Source organism: Heterodontus francisci, chromosome 29 (genome assembly GCF_036365525.1).
Source record: "Heterodontus francisci isolate sHetFra1 chromosome 29, sHetFra1.hap1, whole genome shotgun sequence".
In the NCBI taxonomy this organism is placed as follows: Eukaryota; Metazoa; Chordata; class Chondrichthyes; order Heterodontiformes; family Heterodontidae; genus Heterodontus; species Heterodontus francisci.
Genome location: NC_090399.1, coordinates 35,177,762 through 35,205,650, shown reverse-complemented (window position 1 = coordinate 35,205,650; position 27,889 = coordinate 35,177,762). Strand labels below are relative to the sequence as shown.

Below are 27,889 nucleotides of genomic sequence, written 5' to 3'. Positions count from 1 at the left end.
TCAAAGGATCAGTACTGAGGGAGTGCTGCACTGTCGCAGGGTTATTAATGAAGGAGTGTCAGAGGGTCAGTATTGACGGAGATCTGCATTGTCAGAGGTTCAGTGCTGACGGAGTGCTGCACTGTCAGAGGTTCAGTACTGACAGAATGCTGCACTGTCAGTGGGTAAGTACTGAGGGAGTGCTGCACTGTCAGTGGGTAAGAACTGAGGGAGTGCTGCACTGTCAGTGAGTGAGTACTGAGGGAGTGCTGCACTGTTAGTGAGTAAGTACTGAGGGAGTGCTGCACTGTCAGTGGGTAAGTACTGAGGGAGCTCTGCACTGTCAGAGAAGCAGTACTGAGGGAGCGCTGCACTGTCATAGAGTCAGTACAAAGGAAGCACTGCCCTGTCAGAGGTTAAGTACTGAGGGAGTGCTGCACTGTTGGAGTGTTAGTACTGAGTGAGTGCTGCCCTGTCACAGGGTTGTGAATGAGGGAGTGTTGCACTGTCAGAGGGTCAGTATTGATGGAGATCTGCATTGTCAGAGGTTCAGTACTGACGGAGTGCTGCACTGTCAGTGAGTAAGTACTGAGGGAGTGCTGCACAGTCAGAGGATCAGTACTGAGGGAGCGCTGCACTGTCGGAGAGTCAGTATTGAGGGAGCACAACACTGCCAAAGGGTCAATACTGAGGAAGCACTGCCCTGTCAGAGGTTAAGTACTGAGGGAGCGCTGCAATGCTCGAGGGTCAGTACTGAGGGAATACTGCACTGTCGGAGGGACAGTACTGAGGGAATGCTGCACTGTCGGAGGGACACGACACGTTTAGTGTTTCGGGTTTAGCCACTGTCCGAATATATAGGTTTACTTACCCAGCAGTCCCCGTGTCCGCCGAAACAAAAGGTAAGTTATTTTAAACTGAAACTCACCTTCCCAGCTGACAATACGCACGCCCTATCACTGCTGAAACAAAATGTAGGTACTGAGGGAGCGCTGCACTGTCAGACGATCAGTACTGAGGGAATGCTGCACTGTCAGAGGGTCAGTATTGAACCAATGCTGCATTGTCAGAGGTTCAGTCATGAGGGAGTGCTGCAATGTCAGTGGGTAAGTACTGAGGGAGTGCTGCACTGTCAGAGGTTACAGTACTGAGGAAGCAGTGCACTGTTAGAGGGCTAGCACTGAGGAAGTGCTGCACCGTCAGAGAGACAGTACAGAGGGAGCGCTGCACAGTCAGAGGATTAGTATTGAGGGAGAGCTGCACTGTCAGAGGGTCAGTATTGAGGGTGCGCTACCCTGTCAGCGGGTAAGGACTGAATAAGTACTGCAATATCAAAGGGTCAATAATGAGGGAGTGCTGCACTTTCGGAGAGCCAGTACTGAGGAAGCACTGCCCTGTCAGAGGATCAGTACTGAGGGAGCTCTGCACTGTCAGCGGATCAGTACTGAGGGAGTGCTGCTCTGTCGGAGAGTCAGTATTGAGGGAGCACTACACTGCTAAAGGGTCAATACTGAGGGAGTGCTGCACTGTCGCAGGGTCATTAATGAGGGGGTGCTGCACTGTCAAAGGATCAGTACTGAGGAAGTGCTGCATTGTCAGAAGGTCAGTACTGAGGGAGTGCTGCACTGTCAGTGATTCAGTACTGAGTGAGTGCTGCACTGTCGCAGGGTTGTTAATGAAGGAGTGTCAGAGGGTCAGTATTGACGGAGATCTGCATTGTCAGAGGTTCAGCACTGACGGAGTGCTGCACTGTCAGTGGGTAAGTACTGAGGGAGTGCTGCACTGTCAGTGGGTAAGTACTGAGGGATTGCTGCACTGTCGGATGGTCAGCACTGAGGAAGCACTGCCCTTTCAGAGGATCAGTACTGAGGGAGCTCTGCACTGTCAGAGGGTCAGTAATGAGGGAGCGCTGCACTGTCATAGAGTCAGTATTGAGGGAGCACTCCACTGCTAAAGGGTCAATACTGAGGGAGTTCTGCACTGTCGCATGGTCATTAATGAGGGGGTGCTGCACTGTCAAAGGATCAGTACTGGGGGAGTGCTGCACTGTCAAAGGATCAGTACTGAGGGAGTGCTGCACTGTCAGAAGGTCAGTACTGAGGAGTGTTGCACTGTCAGAGGGTCAGTATTGATGGAGATCTGCACTGTCAGAGGTTCAGTACTGACAGAATGCTGCACAGTCAGTGGGTAAGTACTGAGGGAGTGCTGCACTGTCAGTGAGTAAGTACTGAGGAAGCGCTGCCCTGTCAGAGGATCAGTACTGAGGGAGCGCTGCACTGTCAGAGATTCAGTACTGAGGAAACAGTGCCCTCTCAGAGGGCCAGTACTGAGGGAACTCTGGACTGTAGGAGGGTCACTACTGAGGGAGTGCTGCACTGCCAGTTGGCCAGTGCTGAAGAAGTAGTTCAATGTCACTTGGACAGTACTGAGGGAGTACTATACTGTCAGGGGATCAGCACTGAGGGAGTGCTGCACTGTTGGAGGGTCAGTACTGAGGGTGTGCTGCACTGTCGGAGGGCCGGTACTGAGGGAGTGCTGCACTGTCGGAGGGTCAGTACTGAGGGGATGCTGCACTGTTGGAGGGACAGTACTGAGAGAGCCCTACACAGCCAGGGGGTCAGTACTGAGGAGCACTGCACAATCAGAGGATCAGTACTGAGGGAGTGCTGCACTGTCAAAGAATCAGAACTGAGGGAGTGCTTCACTTTCGGTGAGTCAGTACTGAGAAAACACTGCCGTGTCAGAGGATCAGTACTGAGGGAGTGCTGCACAGTCAGAGATTCAGCACTGAGGAAGCACTGCCCTGTCAGAGGATCAGTACTGAGAGAGAGCTGCACTGTCAGAGGATCAACACTGAGTGAGTGCTGCATTGCCAGTTAGTCAGTGTTGAAGAAGTAGTTCAATGTCACTAGGAGAGTACTGAGGGAGTGCTTTACTCTCAGGGGATCAGTGCTGACAGAATGCTGCACTGTCAGAGGCTCAGCACAGAGGGAGTGCTGCACTGTCAGTGGGTAAGTAATGAGGGAGTGCTGCACTGTCAGTGGGTCAGTACTGAGGGAGTGCTGCACTGTCAGTGGGTCAGTACTGAGGGATTGCTGCACTGTCAGAGGATCAGTACTGAGGGAGTGCTGCACTGTCAGTGGGTCAGTACTGAGGGATTGCTGCACTGTCAGAGGGTCAGTACTGAGGGATTGCTGCACTGTTAGAAGGTCAGAATTGATGGAGTGCTGCACTGTCAGAGGTTACAGTACTGAGGAAGCACTGCACTGTCAGTGGGCTAGCACTGAGGAAGCACTGCACTGTCAGTGGGCTAGCACTGAGGAAGCACTGCACTGTCAGTGGGCTAGCACTGAGGAAGCACTGCACTGTCAGTGGGCTAGCACTGAGGAAGCACTGCACTGTCAGTGGGCTAGCACTGAGGAAGCGCTGCACTGTCAGAGGATCAGTATTGAGGCAGTGCTGCACAGTCGGAGGGTCAGAACTGAGGGAGTGCTGCACTGTCAGAGGATCCGTACTGAGGGAGTGCTGCATTGCCAGTTGGTCAGTGCTGAAGAAGAAGTTCAATGTCACTGGGATAGTATCGAGGGAGTGCTGAACACTCAGGGGTTCAGTGCTGAGAAAATGCTGCACTGTCAGATGATCAGCACTGAGGGAGTGCTGCACTGTCAGAGGATCAGTACGGAGGGGGTGATGCACTGTCGAAGAGTCGGTACTGAGGAACACTACACTGCGAAATGGTCAATACTGAGGGAGTGCTGCACTGTCGGATGGTCAGTATTGAGGGAGTGCTGCACTGTCAGAGAGTCAGTACTGAGGAAGCACTGCCGTGTCAGAGGATCAGTACTGAGGGAGTGCTGCACTGTCAGAGGATCAGAACTGAGGGAGTGTTGCACTGTCGGAGAGTCGGTACTGAGGAACACTACACTGCCAAATGGTCAATACTGAGGGAGTGCTGCACTGTCGGATGGTCAGTGCTGAGGGAGTGCTGCACTGTCAAAGGATCAGAACTGAGGGAGTGCTTCACTTTCGGTGAGTCAGTACTGAGAAAGCACTGCCGTGTCAGAGGATCAGTACTGAGAGAGTGCTGCACTGTCAGAGATTCAGCACTGAGGAAGCACTGCCCTGTCAGAGGATCAGTACTGGGGGAGCTCTGCACTGTCACAGGATCAGTACTGAGGGAGCTCTGCACTGTCAGAGGATCACTACTGAGGGAGCTCTGCACTGTCAGAGGATCAGTACTGAGGGAGCTCTGCACTGTCGGAGGGTCAGTACTAGGGGATGCTGCACTGTCGGAAGGTCAGTACTGAGGGACCGCTGCACTGTCAGAGGGTCAGTAATGACGGTGTGCTGCACTGTCAGAGGATCAGTACTGAGGGAATGCTGCACTGTCAGCGGGTAAGTACTGAGGGAGTGCTGCACTGTTCGAAGGTCAGAATTGATGCAGTGCTGCACTGTCAAAGGTTACAGTACTGAGGAAGCACTGCACTGTCAGAGGGACAGTACAGAGGGAGTGCTGCACTGCCGGAGGGTCAGTACTGAGGGAGTGCTGCACTGTCGGAGGGTCAGAACAGAGGGAGTGCTGCACTGTCAGAGGGTCAGTCTTGAACCAGTGCTGTATTGTTCGAGGTTCAGTACTGAGGGAGTACATCACTGTCAGTGGGTAAGTAATGAGGGAGTGCTGCACTGTCGGAAGGTCAGTACTGAGGGAGTGCTGTGCTGTCAGAGGGTCAGTATTGAACAAGTGCTGTATTGTCAGAACTTCAGTACTGAGGGAGTGCCTCACTTTCAGTGGGTAAGTAATGAGGGAGTACTGAACTGTCAGAGCGTCAGTACTGAGGGTGTGCTGCACTGTCGGAAGGTCAGCACTGAGGGATCTCTGTGCTGTCAGAGGGTCAGTAATGAGGGAGTGCTGCACTGTCAGAGGGTCAGTACTGAGGGAGTGCTGCATTGTCGGAAGGTCAGTACTGAGGGACCGCTGCGCTGTCAGAGGGTCAGTAATGAGGGAGTGCTGCACTGTCAGAGGATCAGTACTGAGGGAGTGCTGCACTGTCAGAGGGTCAGTACTGAGGGAGTGCTGCATTGTCAGATGTTAAGTACTGAGGAACGCTGCACTGTCAGAGGATCATTACTTAGGGAGTGCTGCAATGCCAGGGGATCAGTACTGTGGGAGTGCTGCACTGTCAGAGGGTCAGTATTGAACAAGTGCTGTATTGTCAGGGGTTCAGTACTGAGGGAGTGCCTCACTTTCAGTGGGTAAGTAATGAGGGAGTACTGAACTGTCAGAGCGTCAGTACTGAGGGAGTGCTGCACTGTCAGAGGATCAGTACTGAGGGAGTGCTGCACTGTCAGAGGGTCAGTACTGAGGGAGTGCTGTACTGTCAGAGGATCAGTACTGAGGGAGTGCTGCACTGTCAGTGGGTCAGTACTGAGGGAGTGCTGCACTGTCGGAAGGTCAGTACTGAGGGATTGCTGCTCTGTCATCGAGTCAGTATTGAGGGAGCACGACACTCCCAAAGGGTCAATACTGAGGGAGCTTTGCCCTGTCAGAGGATCAGCACTGAGGAGTGCTGCACTCTCAGGGGATCAGTGCTGAGAGAATGCTGCACTGTCAGAGGTTCAGCACTGAGGGAGTGCTGCACTGCCGGAGGGTCAGTACTGAGGGAGTGCTGCACTGTCGGAGAGTCAGAACAGAGGGAGTGCTGCACTGTCAGAGGATCAGAACTGAGGGAGTGCTGCACATGTCAGAGAATCAGTACTGAGGGAGTGATGCATTGTCAGAGAGTCAGTATTGAACAAGTGCTGTATTGTCAGAGGGTCAGTAATGAGGGAGTGCCTCACTGTCAGTGGGTAAGTAATGAGGGAGTGCTGCACTGTCGGAAGGTCAGTACAGAGGGACCTCTGCACTGTCAGAGGGTCAGTAATGAGGGAGTTCTGCACTGTCAGAGGGTCAGTACTGATAGAGTGCTCCACTGTCAGTGGGTCAGTACTGAGGGAGTGCTGCTCTGCCAGTTGGTCAGTGCTGAAGAAGAAGTTCAATGTCACTGGGACAGTATCGAGGGAGTGTTGAACACTCAGGGGTTCAGTGCTGTGAAAATGCTGCACTGTCAGAAGATCAGCACTGAGGGAGTGCTGCATTGTCGGAGGGTCGGGACTGAGGGAGTGCTGCACATATTCAAGAATCAGTACTGAGGGATAGCTGCACTGTCAGAGGGTCAGTAATGAGGGAGTGCTGCACTGTCAGAGGGTGAGTACTGAGGGAGTGCTGCACTGTCAGAGGATCAGTACTGATAGAGTGCTCCACTGTCAGTGGGTCAGTACTGAGGGAGTGCTGCACTGTCAGAGGGTCAGTACTGAGGGAGTGCTGCACTGTCAGAGGATCAGTACTGAGGGAGTGCTGCACTGTCAGTGGGTCAGTCCTGAAGGAGTGCTGCACTGTCGTAAGGGCAGTACTGAGCGACCGCTGCGTTGTCAGAGGGTTGGTAATGAGGGAGTGCTGTACTGTCAGAGGGTCAGAATTGATGCAGTGCTGCACTGTCAGAGGGTTAGCACTGAGGAAGCGCTGCACTGTCAGATGGACAGTACAGAGGGAGCTCTGCACTGCCAGAGAATCAGGACTGAGGGATTGCTGCTCTGTCATAGAGTCAGTATTGAGGGAGCACGACACTCACAAAGGGTCAATGCTGAGGGAGCTTTGCCCTGTCAGAGGATCAGCACTGAGGAGTGCTGCACTCTCAGGGGTTCAGTGCTGAGAGAATGCTGCACTGTCAGAGGTTCAGCACTGAGGGAGTGCTGCACTGCCGGAGGGTCAGTACTGAGGGAGTGCTGCACTGTCGGAGGGTCAGAACAGAGGGAGTGCTGCACTGTCAGTGGATCAGAACTGAGGGAGTGCTGCACATGTCAGAGAATCAGTACTGAGGGAGTGATGCATTGTCAGAGGGTCAGTATTGAACAAGTGCTGTATTGTCAGAGGGTCAGTACTGAGGGAGTGCCTCACTGTCAGTGGGTAAGTAATGAGGGAGTGCTGAACTGTCAGAGGGTCAGTACTGAGGAAGCACTGCCGTGTCAGAGGATCAGTACTGAGGGTGTGCTGCACTGTCAGAGATTCAGCACTGAGGAAGCACTGCCCTGTTAGAGGATCAGTACTGAGGGAGCTCTGCACTGTCAGAGGATCAGAACTGAGGGAGTGCTGCTCTGTCGGAGAGTCAGTACTGAGGGCGCGCTGCACTGTCAGAGGATCAGTACTGAGGGAGTGCTGCATTGCTCGAGGGTCAGTAGTGAGGGAGCGCTGCACTGTCGGAGGGTCAGTACTGAGGGAATACTGCACTGTCGGAGGGACAGTACTGAGGGTATACTGCACTATTGGAGGGACAGTAATGATGGAATGCTGCACTGTCAGCGAACCAGTACTGAGCGAGTGCTGCATTGTTAGAAGTTAAGTACTGAGGGAGCGCTGCACTGTCAGAGGATAAGTACTTAGGGAGTGCTGCATTGCTCGAGGGTCAGTAGTGAGGGAGTGCTGCACTGTCAGAGGGTCAGTACTGAGGGAGAGCCTCACTGTCGGTGAGTAAGTAATGAGGGAGTGCTGAACTGTCAGAGGGTCAGTACTGAGGGAGTGCTGCACTGTCGGAAGGTCAGTACTGAGGGACCGCTGCACTGTCAGAGGGTCAGTCATGAGGGTGTGCTGCACATGTCAGAGAATCAGTACTGAGGGAGTGCTGCATTGTCAGAGGGTCAGTATTGATGGAGTGCTACCCTGTCAGGGGTAAGGACTGAATAGGGACAGCAATATCAAAGGGTCAAAACTGCGGGAGTGCTGGACATTCGGAGAGTCAGGACTGAGGAAGCACTGCCCTGTCAGAGGATCAGGACTGAGGGAACTCTGCACTGTCAGAGGATCAGTACTGAGGGAGTGCTGCACTGTCAGAAGTTCGGTACTGAGGGAGTGCTGCTTTGTCAGAAGTTATGTACTGAGGGAGCGCTGCACTGCCAAGGGGTCAATACTGAGGGAATGCTGCACTGTTATAGGATTAATACTGATGGAGTGCTGCATTGCTTAAGGGTCAGTAGTGAGGGAGCGCTGCATTGTCAGAGGTTCAGTACTGGGGGAGTGCTGCATTGTAATTGGGTTACTAATGAGGGATTGCTGCACTGTCAGAGGGTCAGTACTGAGGGAGAGCTGCACTGCTAAGGGATCAGTACTGATGAAGTACTGCAATGTCACAGGGACTGTAGTGAGCGAATGCTGCACTGTCAGACGTTCAGTACTTAGGGAATGCAGCACTGTCGGAGAGTCAGTACTGAGGGAGTGCTGCACTGTCAGAGGGTCGGTCGTGAGGGAGCGCTGTAATTTCAGATGGTCAGTACTGAGTAAGTGCTGCATTGTCAGACGGTCCTTACTGAGGGAATGCTGCACTGTCAGTGATTCAGTACTGAGGGAGTCATGCACTGTCAGAGGGTCAGTATTGACCGAGTGCTGCACTGTCAGAGGTTCAGTACTGATGGACTGCTGCACTGTCAGTGAGTAAGTAAACAGGGAGTGCTGCACTGTCAGATGGTCAGTACTGAGGGAGTGCTGCACTGTCAGTGGGTAAGTACTGAGGGAGTCATGCACTGTCAGAGGGTCAGTATTGACCGAGTGCTGCACTGTCAGAGGGTCAGTACTGAGGGAGTGCCGCACTGTCAGTGGGTAAGTACTGAGGGAGTGCTGCACTGTCAGTGGGTAAGTACTGAGGGAGTGCTTCACTTTCGGAAGGTCGGAATTCATTGAGTGCTGCACTAACAGAGGATCAGTACGGAGGGAGCGCTACACAGTCTAGGGTCAGTACTGAGGGAGTGCTGCACTGTCAGAGGGTCAGTACTGAGGGGTTGTTGCACTGTCGGTGGGTTAGTACTGTGAGAGTGCTGCACTGTCTGAGGATCAGTACTGAGGGGTTGTTGCACTGTCGGTGGGTTAGTACTGTGAGAGTGCTGCACTGTCTGAGGATCAGTACTGAGGGAGTGCTGCACTGTCGGAGGGTCAGAACAGAGGGAGTGCTGCACTGTCAGTGGATCAGAACTGAGGGAGTGCTGCACATGTCAGAGAATCAGTACTGAGGGAGTGATACATTGTCAGAGGGTCAGTATTGAACAAGTGCTGTATTGTCAGAGGGTCAGTACTGAGGGAGTGCCTCACTGTCAGTGGGTAAGTAATGAGGGAGTGCTGAACTGTCAGAGGGTCAGTACTGAGGAAGCACTGCCGTGTCAGAGGATCAGTACTGAGGGTGTGCTGCACTGTCAGAGATTCAGCACTGAGGAAGCACTGCCCTGTTAGAGGATCAGTACTGAGGGAGCTCTGCACTGTCAGAGGATCAGAACTGAGGGAGTGCTGCTCTGTCGGAGAGTCAGTACTGAGGGCGCGCTGCACTGTCAGAGGATCAGTACTGAGGGAGTGCTGCATTGCTCGAGGGTCAGTAGTGAGGGAGCGCTGCACTGTCGGAGGGTCAGTACTGAGGGAATACTGCACTGTCGGAGGGACAGTACTGAGGGTATACTGCACTATTGGAGGGACAGTAATGATGGAATGCTGCACTGTCAGCGAACCAGTACTGAGCGAGTGCTGCATTGTTAGAAGTTAAGTACTGAGGGAGCGCTGCACTGTCAGAGGATAAGTACTTAGGGAGTGCTGCATTGCTCGAGGGTCAGTAGTGAGGGAGTGCTGCACTGTCAGAGGGTCAGTACTGAGGGAGAGCCTCACTGTCGGTGAGTAAGTAATGAGGGAGTGCTGAACTGTCAGAGGGTCAGTACTGAGGGAGTGCTGCACTGTCGGAAGGTCAGTACTGAGGGACCGCTGCACTGTCAGAGGGTCAGTCATGAGGGTGTGCTGCACATGTCAGAGAATCAGTACTGAGGGAGTGCTGCATTGTCAGAGGGTCAGTATTGATGGAGTGCTACCCTGTCAGGGGTAAGGACTGAATAGGGACAGCAATATCAAAGGGTCAAAACTGCGGGAGTGCTGGACATTCGGAGAGTCAGGACTGAGGAAGCACTGCCCTGTCAGAGGATCAGGACTGAGGGAACTCTGCACTGTCAGAGGATCAGTACTGAGGGAGTGCTGCACTGTCAGAAGTTCGGTACTGAGGGAGTGCTGCTTTGTCAGAAGTTATGTACTGAGGGAGCGCTGCACTGCCAAGGGGTCAATACTGAGGGAATGCTGCACTGTTATAGGATTAATACTGATGGAGTGCTGCATTGCTTAAGGGTCAGTAGTGAGGGAGCGCTGCATTGTCAGAGGTTCAGTACTGGGGGAGTGCTGCATTGTAATTGGGTTACTAATGAGGGATTGCTGCACTGTCAGAGGGTCAGTACTGAGGGAGAGCTGCACTGCTAAGGGATCAGTACTGATGAAGTACTGCAATGTCACAGGGACTGTAGTGAGCGAATGCTGCACTGTCAGACGTTCAGTACTTAGGGAATGCAGCACTGTCGGAGAGTCAGTACTGAGGGAGTGCTGCACTGTCAGAGGGTCGGTCGTGAGGGAGCGCTGTAATTTCAGATGGTCAGTACTGAGTAAGTGCTGCATTGTCAGACGGTCCTTACTGAGGGAATGCTGCACTGTCAGTGATTCAGTACTGAGGGAGTCATGCACTGTCAGAGGGTCAGTATTGACCGAGTGCTGCACTGTCAGAGGTTCAGTACTGATGGACTGCTGCACTGTCAGTGAGTAAGTAAACAGGGAGTGCTGCACTGTCAGATGGTCAGTACTGAGGGAGTGCTGCACTGTCAGTGGGTAAGTACTGAGGGAGTCATGCACTGTCAGAGGGTCAGTATTGACCGAGTGCTGCACTGTCAGAGGGTCAGTACTGAGGGAGTGCCGCACTGTCAGTGGGTAAGTACTGAGGGAGTGCTGCACTGTCAGTGGGTAAGTACTGAGGGAGTGCTTCACTTTCGGAAGGTCGGAATTCATTGAGTGCTGCACTAACAGAGGATCAGTACGGAGGGAGCGCTACACAGTCTAGGGTCAGTACTGAGGGAGTGCTGCACTGTCAGAGGGTCAGTACTGAGGGGTTGTTGCACTGTCGGTGGGTTAGTACTGTGAGAGTGCTGCACTGTCAGAAGGTCCAGTACTGAGGGAGTGCTATACTATCAGAGGGAGTACTATGCTGTTGGAGGGCCAGTCCTGAGGGTGTGCTGCACCGTCAGCGTGTCAGTCATGAGATAGTGCTGCACATTCAGTGGGTCATTACCTCGTGAGTCCTGCACTGTCAGGGGGGCAGGACTGAGTGAGAGCTGCATTGTCGGAGTTGACATTTTTAAAATAAAATGTTACTCTGTGGTCCCATTTATCCTCTCTTGTGGAGTTAAAAGAATCCACGGCCCCTCCTTCCAGCTGAGATACTCTCTGTCACTTTAAAACGCTCATCTCTTCTTTACTTTCCTGTTCCACTATCCCCTATGCTTGCATCAAAGGAGGGAACAGCCTCAAGGGCTGTATTGATACCTCCTGGTCCTCCGTTACAGGCTCGAGGAACTGAATGTCCTCCTTTTTCTGTATTACAGACTTAAGAGGATTAAATGGCTTCCTCCTGTTCCTGTGTTTACTCTGATTTGTCAGACATGGTGTGAGTCAGTGAATCTCTCTATCTGGTTAACCCTGTCCTTGTCCTGTGTCTCCTCCCCACTCTCCCCTCCCCAGGAACAGATGAAGACTCTTGCCAGTGAGATGGTGAAGGACTCCCCAGAGTTTCACTGCCTGCAGTCCCAGTTCTCTGTGCTTTACAATGAGAGCCTGCAGCTCAAGGCCCAGATGGACGATGGTCACAATCTGCTCTTCACCACCCGAACCACAGTCGAGTGAAGGACATCACTGAAACAACATGAGATCTAGAGATGGGACTGATGGTGTTTGAAAGAACAACCTCATTGCTGGGAGAATACAGCTTCAAATTTTCATTAGTTAATTAATGTGATCAGAATTGTCCAGTCTTTGGAGTTTTCCAATTCAATCTCAGAAATAAATATATTCTATCACAAGACAAATTGAACTCGATGTTGTAATCTGTTTGTTCAATTAAAAAAAAACACATTTTGAACAATGTTGCAACCTCAATATCCCCGAGGAGATCCCACAGGGTATAAATTACAGACTCTGGCAATGTGTCACCTCAGAGTTTAATACAGAGAGATTGTCTACAGCACGAAGGGACACATCATTTCACAGAAAATGCGCCAAACAATTGACATTATCTCGAAAATATATTATTCATTCCTTGCTGTCATTGGTGTTCCTGGTAAGTGACTATAATCATTGAAGTTGTGTAAATCTGTGTGTGTGCTGGTCTCTGGATTTACTCTGTGACTGATAATGTTAAATGCTGATCTAGTGGTCACTGTGATACAGACACCCGATCAGTGATATCATTTCCTTACATCAAATATCCTGAATTATCTCTGCAGTTTTATTCCATTGTCTCAGCTGATAATAAACATCTGCTTGTAACTGACAGGCTCTCTGAATGATCAAGTTATTGCATTTAGTGGACTATTGTGTCATGCTGAATTATACCTCAGTGAAGGCAACTCTGAGTGAAGGTATTCGTGGGAGCATCAGTCAGTGTAAAATCAAAATGAGTGTGGGTAACTAACCGGAGTGGAACACCTGACCCAGTGACCATGTATTACTGGGAGTATCTGTCACTGTGGAATTGTACTTAGTACGGGTGTACAAACGAGTTCTGTTTTGAAATCATTGTTTCAGGTATCTGATCTCTCCATTCCATGAAGCTGCCTCTATGTTTTAACAATGTAATTGTTTGCAAAGTGGTGTTTGCTGATGTTTGGTAATAAGTGTATAAAGTGAAATGCATTGATATTGCTCTGTCTCCTATTGAACTGCTCCAACAGAAACAGATGTTAACTACTTACTGACAGTTAAACAGCAGGACAGCACTGTTACAGTATTCTAATCCTGTCTTTAATGATGTTTCTTACTCTGAGTATAGTTACTGTAAACACTTTAGATATTTTAGTGATGATTAATCCCCTTCCCCCAACATGCTCCTGAGAATCTGTGGGTCATGAGTGGTGAATTTTATTATCTGTCTCTTACACAGGATGAATATTGGGCTGTGTTTATTGAATCGTCCACTTCTGTAATTAATTATGTTTTGAGGGATCAGTTGTTATCTATGATTCAGAGTTTCTCACATGTAACCTGTACCAATCCCTGCCCTTAGCTCAGTGAGGTGTGTCCCTGTGAGGAGAGACACCAATAACTGAGGAACAGCCATATCAGATTTTCATAATACAGAGATGAGACCGAGGGCAGTAAATAATATCATTCATAACCTGTTAATGAAATAACGAGTACACTTCTCTCAGTTCTGGATTCATTCTGGTTAAAACAATTGCACCTCCTCCAGTGCATCAATATCCTTTTTGTAATCTGGAGACCAGAACTGTACACAATACGCTAAGTGTTGTATAACCAAGGTTCTATATTAGTTTAATATCAGCTGTTTTCTTTTTCAATTCCATTCCTCTAGAAATGAACTCAAGTGCTTTGTATTTTTATGGCCCTGTTAACCTGTGTTGTCACTCTATATGATTTGTGAATCTGTCCCACAGAAAACCTTTTCCCCTCGAACTATTCAAACACTTATTTTCCACTGACGTGCTAACTGGTCTATAGTTTTTTGGATTTGTTCTATGTCCTGATGATTATTAATGAACAGTTAATTGTGCTTCTGCTATCTCTACCGTTCTTTTTTTCGCATGTGTTGGTGCAATCTATCCGAACCCATGAGTTTGCTCTCTCTCTCTGATTACTTTATCAAATATCTCCCCACTTTCAACTTTAACTGTCTTAAAGTTTTTCATTCAATTTATTCACTATTATTTGACTGTTTAGTTCCTCCCCTCAGAGATCTCGCTCACTTCTTCAGGCTCAGAATCCTCATCCACTGGGTCATTCTGGCCCCGACTGTTCCACAACACATGAGACTTCCTTCTGAGCTCGGAGCTGAGCTGCAGAATTCCATTTATATTTCTGTTCATGTCAGTCTGCCCCTCTCTGCTCCAACGTCCAGTAAACCCGAGCTCTCCTTAAACTCACAGTGGATGGGATCTTGCCTGACAAACACCATGAAGCCATTTCCCGGCCAGTTTCCTTCCACCATCTCCTGCTGGGACATTCCGAGGGCCCCATTTGGAACTGATTCATTTGTTTCATTCACTCGCCATTCCCACTGGAACTGCTCTCTTTCTTACCGGCTCTGGTCTGGGAATGAAAACCCTCACAGGTTCCTGATCCTGATCCCTGTGCAGGGACCCTCTTGCAAAGTATAGGTGTGTGGACCTCGGGTGTAAACATTGAAATATTCCACTCTCTAATGTTGTCACTATGGGAGCTGTATTGGTCTTAGCTATGCTGCCTTTGTGTAGGATATGCGCCTTGGGGTTGTCAAGATAATCCCAGGGGAATGCGATCTGAACCCAGGGTTTAGTGGGGTCTGACTCCCGGTGTGGGTATCCAATTCTTGGGGCATCCAATCCTGGTGATGTCTGATCCTAGGGGTAGAGTCCGATCCTGTGGAATGGAGGGGTCCTATCATGGGGAAGGTAGGGCGGGGATGATCCAATCCCGGGTGTCTTTGTATGTCGCATGGGATAGAATAGGAAACCCGGCTGGACAGAGTTAAACCTGTAAAACAGATGAAATCAGAGACTTCTAGCCTCATTCAAGTACTTAAATTACCAACCCGTCTCCCGGGAGCGGTTGTCTGTCCATCCCATTTCCCGAATCCGTTGAACCTGGAAGTGGCGGGTCAGTGGTCAGTTGGGGTCGTGGTTGATGTTTTTAAATTTTAATCTCTGTCCCGCCCTCAACCCCCCTGTTTTTGGTGCTAAAATCCTGCCCTTACTGTCTGGGTCAGACACGGAGAATGTTTGATCAGTAATTTCCAGTCTCTTTTCCCTTCTCTCTCTTACAGTTAATTTACTGGCGATTGTGATCCTGTCCCAGGGAAAGTGCGGCCTCTCCACCTGCACCACTCGCTACCTGGTGGCCATGGCAATGGTAGATCTACTGGTCATTATCTTTCAGGTCATACTGAACCAGATCGGTCATTATTATTTCCTGGGATCTTTCTTGGACATCCTCACTGTGTGTAGAGTTAAACTTCCCCTGAATCGTGCAGCCACAGACTGTTCTGTTTGGTTCACCGTCACTTTCACCTTTGATCGATTTGTGGCCATTTGTTGCCAGAAGCTGAAAACAAAATATTGCACCAAGAAAACTGCGACTGTGGTTCTAGCAACAACCTGCATTCTGCTCTGTTTAAAAAACATCCCCATCTACTTTACATATATACCAGCTAAGATAATTGACAATGTACCGATGTTCTGTTATACAAAGCCAAGTTATTATACTGAGCCCGGATGGGTGGGATTTAACAGATTTGATATGATTTTAACCCCATTGATCCCATTTGCTTTAATTCTGTTGCTCAACGCTCTGACAGTCAGACACATTTTAGTGGCCAGTCGAGTCCGTAAGGGACTGAAGGGTCAGAGCAAGGGAGAGAATCACAGTGACCCAGAGATGGAGAGCAGAAGGAAGTCTGTGATTTTACTCTTCAGCATATCCGGCAACTTCATACTTCTGTGGTCAGTATTTGTTTTGTTTTACTTTAACATCACAGATCACTTTGATTTTGATTCTAATACATTTGGACAAGTCGGATATATGCTGTTGAATTTAAGTTGCTGCACAAACACATTTATTTACGTGGCGACTCAGTCCAAGTTCAGAGAGCAGGTCAAGAGTGCAGTGAAATATCCAGTTACATCAATTATTCAATTAATGAATAAACTAAACAATTGAGAGCAGCCCAGAGGCAGGTCCCAGTGATTCCAGTCCATGAATGGAATATTTATCCCCAGACTTCCATCAACTGAATGACAGCAGGAATCGCTGGGGATGTGAAAATACACCCCCTTGCAGGAGTGCGGTGGGGGAGGGGGTGCTAAAACAGACTAACACCACCCCCTCCTGGACCCTTGACCCACTCTTTCTTTGCAAACTTACGCCCATCTCCAAACTCCCTTTCCTCTCCAAAGTCCTTGAACGTGTTGTCATCTCCCAAATCCATGGCCATCTTTCCCGGAACACCATGTTTGAATCCTCCAATCCGGTTTCTCCCCCTGTCACCGTACTGAAACAGCTCTTATCAAAGTCACAAATGACATCCTATGTGACTGTGACAAAGGTAAACTTTCCCTCCTCGTCCTTCTCGAACAGTCTGCAGCCTTTGACACGATTGACCACACCATCCTCCTCCAATGCCTCTGCACTGTCGTCCAGCCCTCTGAATCTGCATTAGCGTCCTTTTTTTCCTTTATCCAATCTATATCCCTTGACATCTAAGGTTCCCTGGACTTGTTGGTCCAATCCTTCACCTTTATGGGTACATGCTGGTCCTGAACTCTTGCTCTTTCCTTTTTGAATGACTCCCAGGTAACTGCTCCCAGTCCACTTTGACCAAATTCTGTTTAATCATGTTGAAATCGGCCTTCTCCCAATACAGTACCTTTATTTTCTGGTCCATCTTTGTCCTTGTCCATAACTACCTTAAATCTTACTGTGTTATGGTCACTATCCCTGAAATGTTACCCCACTGACACTTCTACCACCTGTTTGGCTTCATTCCCGAAGATTAGGTCTAGTACCGACCCTTCTCTTGTCGGACTTTCTACGTGCTGGCTGAAAAATCTCTCCTGAATGCACTTTAAGAACCCTGCCCCCTTTAAGCCCTTTGCATGAAGACTATCCCAGTTAATACTGGGGAGGTTGAGATACCCTATTACTTTTACAGCTCTGAGATTTGCCTACATATCTGCTCCTATATCACTCCTTGACTGTTTGGAGGCCTGTACTACACTCCCAGCAAAGTGATTGCCCCTTTTTTATTTTTATGTTCTATTCATATGCCCTCATTTGAGGAACCTTCTTAGATATCATCCCTCCTTACTGTAGTAATTGACTCCTTGATCAACAGTGCAACGCCACCTCCTCTTTTACACCCTCCCCTGTCACGCCTGAAGATTCTATACCCTGGAATATTGAGATGCCAGTCCTGCCCTTCCCTCAACTATGTCTACGTGATAGCAATAATATCATATCCCCATGTGCTAATTAATGCCCTTAATTCATCTGCCTTACTAGCAAGACTCCTTGCATTAAAATGGATGCAATCCAGCCTTGCACTGTTCGCTTGTGCCTTAGCAGGTCTATATTTTCTCTGCCTTCCAGACTGACATAGTTTCTCTTCTATATTTGGTTGTGCATCACTCCCAACTGTGCCTTTAATCTTTATCTCATCTCCCTGCCAAATTAGTTTAATCTCTCCCACAAAATTTAATTCAAATGCCCCTGCCCACCCCAATATCAATTGCCCAAGTGCTCAGGAATGTCAGGTTGGCAGCTCAGCTCCAAGTCAGAAGGTTGTGGGGCTCGAGATGGGAAATCAGGATAAGAGACACTGCAGCCCAGTGCTGAGGGGCTGCTTTGCTGCCAGATGTGCTGTCCTCATCCAGCAGTGCTAAGCCAAGTCCCCTCTCCCATCATTCTCCCCATTCCAGTAATTAAAATCAGGATGTTAAAGATTCTATCACACCATTCCCCCTGAAATGATGGTAAACCTTTATAAAATATTAGCTTGTCCCCAGCTGGAGAATTGTGTCTAAATCTGGGCCCCACTTTATGAAGGATTTGGTGAATGTACAGAAGAGATTTACTAGAATGGTTCCAGGGATGAGGTTATTACAGTTACACAGACAGACTGGAGAAGCTGGGGTGGTTCTCCTTAGAGCAGAGATGCCCAAAAGGAGATTTGATCGAGGTGTTTAAAATCATGAAAAGGTAAATCCTGAGAAACTGTTTCCAATGGCAGAAGGATTGATAAGCAGAGGGCACAGATTTAAAGTGATTGGCAGAAGAACCAGAGGTGACAGAGGAAAAACATTTTACACAAGGTGTGTTCAGGATTTGAAATGTACTGCCTGGTACTCCCTTTTTAAAATCCATTTAACGCTTCAAAAATAAAAATCAGTAAAGTTAAGTCAGAGGCAGGGAAACTGCTGGTGACTGTTGAGGCTTGTAAAGAAAGAGTAGGTGAGACCCGAGAAGTTCGGTAATATAGTGGGTGATATTTAGAGATGGATCAAGATAAATTCAAGGTAAATGATGACAGTCAGACAAAGGGAAACATGTTAAACCAGGGGAAGTTAAATTTAGGATGGTCAGGAAGTTCTTCACTCATTGAGGACACATGGGATGGATTTCCAGATAGAGGGTGGAGTGAAGAATCCAGGAACCATTGCACAGACAGATCAGTGTGATCATTGAGCAAAGCGAAGGAGAAGAACTGGAGATTCTGGAGCTGGGATGGGGAAAATGGCTCCCCCTCCCCCACCCATCAGCACAGAGGGTTCAGATAGATTTACTCTGCTGTTTTTATGTAATCAGAATTTTTTGTTTATTTAACAAAGGTGTAGGCTTAGAACATTGTGATAAAGTACTAAATAATAGGCTGGTTAACAAATTTAAACCCATGGGATTAATAGGGACAGTGGGTGCACTCATGCAAAATTGGCTAAGAGACTGAAAGCAGAGAGTAATGGTGAATGGTTGTTTTTCAGTCTGGAGGGAGATTATACAGTGGTGTCCCCCAGGAGTCAGTATTAGGAACCTGCTCTTTTTGATATATCAATGGCTTGGAGTTGGGTTGACAGGGCACAGTTTCAAAGTTTACAGACGGCATGAAATTCAAATGTAGTCAACAGTGGGGGGGACAGTAATAGCACATCGACTGGTAAAATGGGCAGGTACATGGCTGATGAAATTTAACAAATGTACAATGAAGCATTTTGTTAGTAAGAGTGAGATGAGAGAATATCAACTCAGTGAAACCAATGGACGTCAGCAACAGAAACCTTGACTTTGTTGCTGAGCAACAAAGAAGCCAAGTTACAGATGTCCACCATTGACATTGGAATGAGTCACTGGGAAGGGACAGATACTATCAACCAGAATCAACGGGAGATGGGGAGGGAGGGAGAGAAGAGCATAGTGTAGACCTTCAGAAAGAGGTCAAGTCACTTTGATCCAGTTTGACCTCAATGTTAGTGATGTCCAGCTCAGTGGAGAAGAGTATCGTGTGCATTTTTGTCAGGTTTCTGTCCATTCCTGTCAAGTTACTTTCCACCTGAGCTTCCAGCTTTTCCATCAGCTATTGTTCTTGGTCATTGAGGAACTGATGCAGGTCAGCAAACTGCTGTGTAACATGGCAGATCAGATTACACTCCATTTCCTAAGGAAAGAGGATCAAATATACACAGGAACTTCAGAATTAAACAGGATAGAGAAATCGCTTGTTTCTAGTCAATAAAAATCCGATAACATCCTCAACATTCTCCAAACCAAACAACTGTGAAATTCACAGCTTGCAGCCTTGGCCCAGTTGGTAGTCTCTCTGATGACAGGTCATGGGTTCAAGACCCACTCCAGAGACTTGAGCACATGATCGAGCCTGAAACCTTCAGTGTAGTACTGAGGGAACGCTGCACTGTCGGATCTACTAACTTTTGGAAAAGATATTATACAGAGACCCTGTCTGCTCTCCCAGGTGGATGTTAAAGATCCCTTGGCACTTCTGAAAAGAGTAGGGAGTCTTCCCAATACCCCAGCTGACATCCCTCTTTCAAAACAACTGTGATGGAATACAGGTATAATAGGCTTAATTAGGTAGAATTTAGATATAGTTAATATTATACCTTTAGAATTAAAGATTGAATAAATGGTCAGTTTTCAAGGCTCACTGACATTCTCTTTTAAGAAGGTAGAGTTAAAAATTTCAAAGGTCTTTCAAAGTCCCTGTTCGAATAGAATTTGTTGCCATGGAATTAGAAGATAAACACATACATTGAAATATCCTGTGAGACATCAGTAAGAGGTAGCAATAAACTTAATTATAATTCAGACAGATCAGCTCAAAAGATTGCTTTAAGGTACCATAATATATATTACAGAAAATAAAATAGTAAATGGAATGGATTTACAGGAACAAGAGGTCAAGTAAACACAATTATGAACAATTTGACCAGATAAATGCTCACAATTTCAAGAGCAGGGGAATTCCAGCAAAACATTAAGTGGCGATATTAGTTAATGATGCTACCAAATATGGATCTTAAAAGCAGGAAAAACAAACACAGAAAGGTAACATCTGTATGCTGAAAAGTCAGATGATATGTGAGCAAAAGTAAGAATGTTTTTGAAACAAAGATTAAAAGTGTTGAATTCCTCAAATAATATTTCTTACCCTATGCCTTACTCGGGGAATTTAAGGGAAAAGTTTACTTTAAATTTTGATGGGTATTCTAAAATATTTTTCTGTAACATTAGCAAGGTTAAAATATTGAATTCTATGTTAGAAATAAGATCATGTGTTTCATATCTTACTAATATATGATATTGATATACTTATCCACACAAGTGTATTTCATGTTAAATTCTTGAATATATAAAAGTTAATAAATCATCTCATGTAGCATTCTGTATACAGCTACAAGAACCCCCGTTCTGTCTCCCTTCAGGTGGAGAGATAAGTATTGAAGAGAGTATCTCAGACCCTAATGATATCTGGGATATTTATGACAACCATAATTATTTAAAAATAGGCTATCCGAAAGATGGTAATATTCTCAGTTGGTTTTCTTTCTTTGAAGGAAAGAAAGTTAAATTCTTTGGACGCAAATAAGTGTCGATAAATGTTTGTCTGGTTTGAACATGAATAAAAGGAGATTCATAGGGATGTACTCCTGATTTGATTCAAGTCATAAATCACTTCACAACAACAAAAACAGATTAACTACTCAGTCATTTATTTCCCAAGCACATGCAAAATAGCTGCCTCATTGAAGGAAAACTTGCATTGATATTACACCTCTTACAACCTTGGAACATCCTAAGTACCAAATGTAGTCACTGTTGTCATGTAGACATTAGCCTGTGTAACAAGTGACTAAGTGACTGCAGATTATAAACCTTTCTAGACACAGGTAGATCAGACCAACTGACTTTAGTTTGGGCAATCTCGAGTCCTTGTTTCTGCAGCGCATCTTTCAAAGAGACCACCTTCTGGTTTAGTGAGTTTAAGAAAGCAACTCCTTTATTCTGCAGGGGAGACAGGAAGGAAGTGTAATGAGCTGTGCTACCTGGATACCAGGCTAGTTCTGAAAGTTACTAAGTAGAAGAGAAGCCAGAATTACCCCAGTCCACCTTCATGTACTGACTGAGTTGTACATTTCCACCATTCCCCCCCATCACCATTCTCACCTTTGAGAAGGGATCCCATACCTTGCATGTTGTGATGAATCCAATTCTCTCTCTAAATTTGTGCTGCTTGTGAAGTTTCAAGTCCCTCCCTTTCAAGTCCTGCTTCTACTGCCCTTTGAGGAAGTGCATTCCAGATCATCACAAATTCAATCCAGTCCAGGTGGGATGCATCCTCAGTCACTGAGGGAAGTAAGCATGGAATTTGCGGAGGACTGGAAGATTGCAACTGTTACACCCTGTTAAAAATTAGGAGATGCAGATAAACCTCCCATCCGTCTCACAGATCAGGGTCAGTTTCTCTCAGTGTTCCTGGCACAGACGCCTCTCCTCCTCGGTCACCTCCTGAAGACCGGTCAGCCTGCGAATCTTGTCCACCACATTCCTCAACACACGGTTGGGCTGCAGGTTCAGCTCTGCAGCATTTTCATCACACTGGGAACAACAGACAGACCCCCCCTACATCTTCCTGAAGGACAAAATACAGGAGCAGCAGAAATTACACTCACAGTCCACTAGGACAGCATCAACAAATAACATGAAGCAAAGGGGACAGATGAGGACTTCTCCATAACTCCCATTCTCTGCACTGCAAGTCATGAATCAATCAATCTTGAGACTGGACAGTTATCAATATTAACCCAACAGCTCTTCCCCTCCTTTTAACAAACTGTGCACTCACTGCAGAGGAATGAATCAGATATATTCCTTCCTCATGAACGTGTTTTACTGGATCTTTTTCTATCTAATTGAGTTTAATTCATTCCTCAATGCTGCAAAGTTGGGTTGCCTGGTAAAGTGGATCTCGGAACTCAGCTCCAATGGTGATTGACAGATGTAGCAACTTTACAACAGGATCCCTGCACAGGGATCAGGATCAGGAACCTCCCAGACCCGAGCCGGTGAGGAAGAGAGGAGTTCCAGTGGGAATGGTGAGTAAATGAAACAAAATGAATCAGTTCCAAATTGGGCCCTCAGAATGTCCCAGCAGGAGATGGTGGAGGGAAACTGGCCAAGAAACAGCCTCATGGTGTCTGTCAGGCAAGATCCCATCCACTGTGAGTTTAAGGAGAGCTCGGGTTTCCTGGACTTTGGAGCAGACAGGGGCAGATTGACATGGACAGAAATGTAAATGGAATTCTGTAGCACAGCTCCGAGCTCAGAAGCAAGGAAGTCTCGTGTGTTGTGGAACAGTCGGGGTCAGAATGACCCAGTGGATGAGGATTCTGAGCCTGAAGAAGGGACTGAGATCACTGAGAGGAGAAACTAAACTTTCAAATAATAGCAAAAAATTCAATCAAAACTTTGATTCATTTCAGGTAGAAAGATATTTGATGAAGTAATTTGAGAGAGAAAACACTCTGGTTCTGATAGTTTGTATCCACACAGACTAAAAAATGGTAGAGATAGCAGAGGCACGATTATCTGTTCATTAATAATCATCACAATATAGAACAAGTCCCAAAAACTACAGACCAGTTCGCATGTCAGTGACAGGAAAGATAATGGAATCCTTATTCAAAGATGCAACAGAAAAACATCCAGAAACACATAAAATAGGAAAGAGTAGTCAGCACTTATTCCAAAAGGAAGGTTACTTGACCAATCTTATTGAATTCTTTGAATTATATCAAAAAGAGTGGATAAGACTAATAGAGATGATGTAATCTAAATATTGATTTTCGAAAGGTCTTCGATAAGGGACCACACAGCAGACTCATGACTAATCTCAGAGCAAGTGGAGTTTGGGGACAAACAGCAGAATGGACAGCGAGCTGGCTACAGAAACAGAAAACAGGGAGTAGGAGTTAAAAGTATTTCCTCAGATTAGCGGAAGGTGGGAAGTGGTGTTCCACAAGTATCAGTGCTGAGAACATTGTCGTTCGCAATTTACGTAAACAACATGGACTCAGGAAACAAAAGCGCAATTTCAAAATTTGCAGACAAATCCGAGTTGAGAGTGCAGTTAACACAATTGAAGAATACAACAAAATACCTGAAAACATTATTAATAATAATTAATAAATTTACACAATGAACATTTAAATAGACAATGAATTTAAGTGGAGCCATGTGTGAGGTGCTGAATTTTGGTTGGAAGAATAAGATTCCCTCATATACTTTGGAAAATAAGCATTTGAATGCGATCGAGGGTAAAAGGGGTTCAGGAGGACAGATTCACAAATCATTTAAAGTAGCAACACAGGTTAACAGGGCCAGAAAAATACAAACAAAGCACTGGAGTTCATTTCGAGAGGAATTGAATTGAAAAAGAAAAGAGCTAATATTAAACTAATATAGAACCTTGGTTATGCAACATTTAGGGTACTGTGTACAGTTCTGGTCTCCATATTACAAACAGGATATTGATGCACTGGAGAAGGTTAAATTCTTTTAACCAGAATGATACCAGAACTGAGAGAAGTGCACTATTTATTTCATCATTAACAGTTTAACTAATATTATTATTTACTGCCCTCCGTCTGATCTCTGTATTATGAAAACCCAATATATCTGTTCCTCAGTTATAGGTGTCTCTCCTCACATGCACACACCTCACTAACTAAGGGCAGAGATTGGTACAGGTTACATGTGTCAAGACTCTGAATCAGAGATAAGAACTGATAGGTCAAACCATAATCAGTTACAGAAGTGGATGATTCAATAAACACAGCCCAATATTCATCCTGTGTAATAGACAGAAAATAAAATTCACTACTCATGACCCACAAATTCTCAGGACCATATTGGAGGAAAGGGGATTAATTATCACTCAGGTAACTTATGTATTCTTTGTGTTACCAGGGTTTTAATTTTTGTATTAAAAACTTAGAATTCTATGTGTTTTAAACACTGAAAAGAGGATTTTCAGTGGACATGGACACCAACAAATACCCAAATTTATTGCACGTTGACTTTGTATCCAAGAATAGGAAAGCAAGCCGTTTTAAGGAAGCCAGCCAGGGGGGTTTTGACCTCCTCAGAGCAACACTGTGAATGACTGGGGAAACCCTTTGTCTGGTCATGTGATTGGGTCAGGAAGGTTTACTTTCCCTTTGAACCCTTTTAAAAACAAGTCAGATGGACAAAGAGCAAGCATTTTCTCATTTGTTTTTTGATCTGCCTGGAGATCAAAGTGGAAGACCCAGGATATACCTTCCCCTGTAAAGAGGTCGTGCATCTCTTGAAATGAAACCCTGTATTTGAAAGGTGGCAGATTCCTATTGCTTCCTGTCTCTGAGGAATTCCTGCATCCAGTGTGGTTCCTGTTTCCTCCTGTGTTTTGGGAAATCCTGGAATCTGAAGAAAGCTTCTACTGCTGTACTGCTGCTGTGATTCCTAAGCAGACCTTTTGCTACAACCCTGCTGAAAGACCTATGTGACACCTGCTTTAGCTGAATTGTCTGGAATGCCTACCCATCACAGGCTGTTCATGAACCTCGCCTGGACAGACTTTGTGTGGCATCCAACTCTTTGACTCTGGTACACCTTACCCAACCGAAGACATTCCTACCAGAACATGACAAACTGATTTACTTTATAATTCCTTCTATTCCTTTGAAACAATTGAAAACCCAAAATCCTTTCACCCCAGTTAACAGTTTTTTTTCTCTTCTGAATGTATGTATGTGTGAATGAGGGCGAAGTAACTAAGGAGTTTTTCATATATATATCGATTTATCTCATTAGTGGGTAAGACTTATTTCCCAATAACTAGTTAATATTGTCGTTTAAAGAAACCTGGTTGATGTGCTTTATTTTGGGGGAGAAATAAAGTATCTAATTGCCTATTCTTCGGTAGGTGGGAAAATGTATTGATATGCTGTGACCTGTGGGGAAGTGGGACTGAATGAACAGTGCATTTCTGCCACCTCAGTCTTAACAAGAGCAACTCATTGTAAGAAACGTCATGATACAGAGGATGAGAATGCTGTAACAGTGCTGTCCTGCTATTTAACCATCAGTAAGTAGTTAATGTGTTGCTGTTGGAGCAGTTCAAAAAGAGACAGAGCAATATCGATACATTTCACTTTGTACAATTATTACCAAACATCAGCAAAAAACACTTTCCAATCAATTACATTATCAAAACACAAAGGCAGCTTCATGGAATGAAGAGATAAGATACCCAAAATAATGATTTCAAAATAGAAGCAGGTTGTACAACTGCACTCAGTACAATTCCACAGTGACAGATACTCCCAGTCATACATGGTCACTAGGATCAGTGTTTCACTCTGGTTAGTGACCCACACTCAGTACAATTCCACAGTGACAGATACTCCCAGTCATACATGGTCACTAGGATCAGTGTTTCACTCTGGTTAGTGACCCACACTCAGTACAATTCCACAGTGACAGATACTCCCAGTCATACATGGTCACTAGGATCAGGTGTTCCACTCTGGTTAGTGACCCACACTCATTTTGATTTGACACTGACTGGACTCCCCGCCATCGGAACATTCTTCCTGCATTTAGTCTGTCCAGTCCTGTTAGAATTTTGTAGGTTTCGGTGAGATCCCCTCTCATTCTTCTAAACTCTGGTGAATACAAGACGAATTAACCCAAACTCCCTTCATACATCAGTCCTGCCATCCCAGGAATCAGTCTGGTAAACCATCACTGCACTCCCTCCATAGCAAGAACATCCTTCCTCAGATAAGGGGGCCAAAACTGCACACAATACTGCAGATGTGGTCTCACCAAGGCCTTGTATAATTGCAGCAAGACATCCCTGCTCCTGTGCTCGAATCCTCTCGCTATGAAGGCCAACATACCATTTGCCATCTTAACTGCCTGCTGCACCTGCATGCTTACTTGCAGTGACTGGTGCACAAGGACACCCAGGTCTCGCTGCACCTCCCCCTTTCCCAATCTATTGCCATTCAGATAATAATCTACCTTTCTGCTTTTGCCACCAAAGTGGATAACTTCCCATTTATCCACATTATACTGCATCTGCCATGTATTTGCCCACTCACTCAACCTGTCCAAATCACACTGGAGCTTTTTTGCATCCGCCTCACATTTCACACTCCCACCCAGCTTTGTTGCGTCTTCAAACTTGGATATATTGCATTTAATTCCCTCATCTAAATCATTAATATATATTGTGAATAGCTGGGATCCTAGCAATGATCCCTGCGGTACCTCACCAGTCACTGCCTGTCACTCAGAAAAATACCTGTTTATTCCTACTCTTCCTTTCCTGTCTGCCAGCCAGTTCTCTATCCATGTCAGTACCTTACCCCCAGTCCCATGTGCTTTAATTTTGCACATTAATCTCTTATGTGGGACCTTATCGAAAACTTTCTGAAAGTCCAAATACACCACATCCACTGGCTCTCCCTTATATATTCCACTAGTTACATCCTAAAGAAATTCCAGTAGATTTGTCAAGCACGATTTCCCTTTCGTAAATCCATGTTGACTTTGTCGGATCCTGTCATTGTTTTCCAACTGCTCTGCACGTACATATTTTATAATGGACTCTAGCATTTTGCCCACTACTGATGTCAGTATTTACTCTGATCAGCATTTAACATTATCAGTCACGGAGTAAAACCAAAGACCAGCTCACACACAGATTTACACAACTTCAATGGTATGAGTCACTTACCAGGAACACCAATGACAGCAAGGATTGGGTAATATATTTTAAAGATGCTGTCAATTGTTCGATCCATTTTCTGTGTGAAGTGATGAGTCTCTTCATGCTGCAGGCAATCTCTCTGTATTAAACTCTGAGGTGACACATTGCCAGAGCCTGTAATTTATACCCTGTGGGATCTCCACGGGGATATTGAGGTTGCAACATTGTTCAAACTGTTTTTTAATTCACCAAACAGATTATGACATCAAATTCAGTTTGTGTTGTGAAAGAATATATTTATTTTTTGAGATTGAACTGGAAACTGACGAGAACAGCTGCCGATACTTTAATCTCCGATCCTGCTGTCTTCACAGTCCAGAGTGTCTGCAGCCACGGCATGCGGTAAGTCCATTGAGGTGAAGAAGGAGCTGCGGGACCCGAGAGAAGTACTGTGAAAAGGTGCCCCGAACACCCAAAACATCCACGAACGGCCCCCCCGGCCGCAACTTCAAAGCGCCCGCGGGAGATGGCTCGGAGAGCATCTGCAGCGCACTGTCGGCAATGCTGCATGCCTTTATTTAAACCACTGCAAAAAAAAAAACCCTTAGCAAATGTAATCACCTCTAAGTCTGCCAAATGATGCTTCACCTCCCGAAGGACGTGGATGAGCTTTCCGGATGTCGATGGTGGGCACTGAGGAAATGGCTTATTACCTGCACCATTTTCCACCCCCCCTCCCCCCCCCCTTTACCCCCCTTCCACCCCCCCCCCACACCCGTCCCCTTCCCTGCTCCACCCTCTCAGCTCACCCCCTCACAACCCCGTCCCAGCCCACCCCCCCCTCGCACCATCTTCACCCCGCACCCCCTTCCCCTGCACCCCCCCCCCACCCCCTCCCTCTACCCCTCCCCCTTGCATCCCCTCCTCCCACCGGCACCATCCTA

General features: G+C 46.6%; 1 pseudogene; it reads right to left on the bottom strand.

Annotated features, from left to right (window-relative positions):
• Positions 1-19,094: 19,094 nt before the first annotated feature.
• LOC137345750 (nuclear factor 7, brain-like) lies at positions 19,095-21,949 on the bottom strand (annotated as a pseudogene).
• Between the last annotated feature and the right edge of the window lie 5,940 nt (positions 21,950-27,889).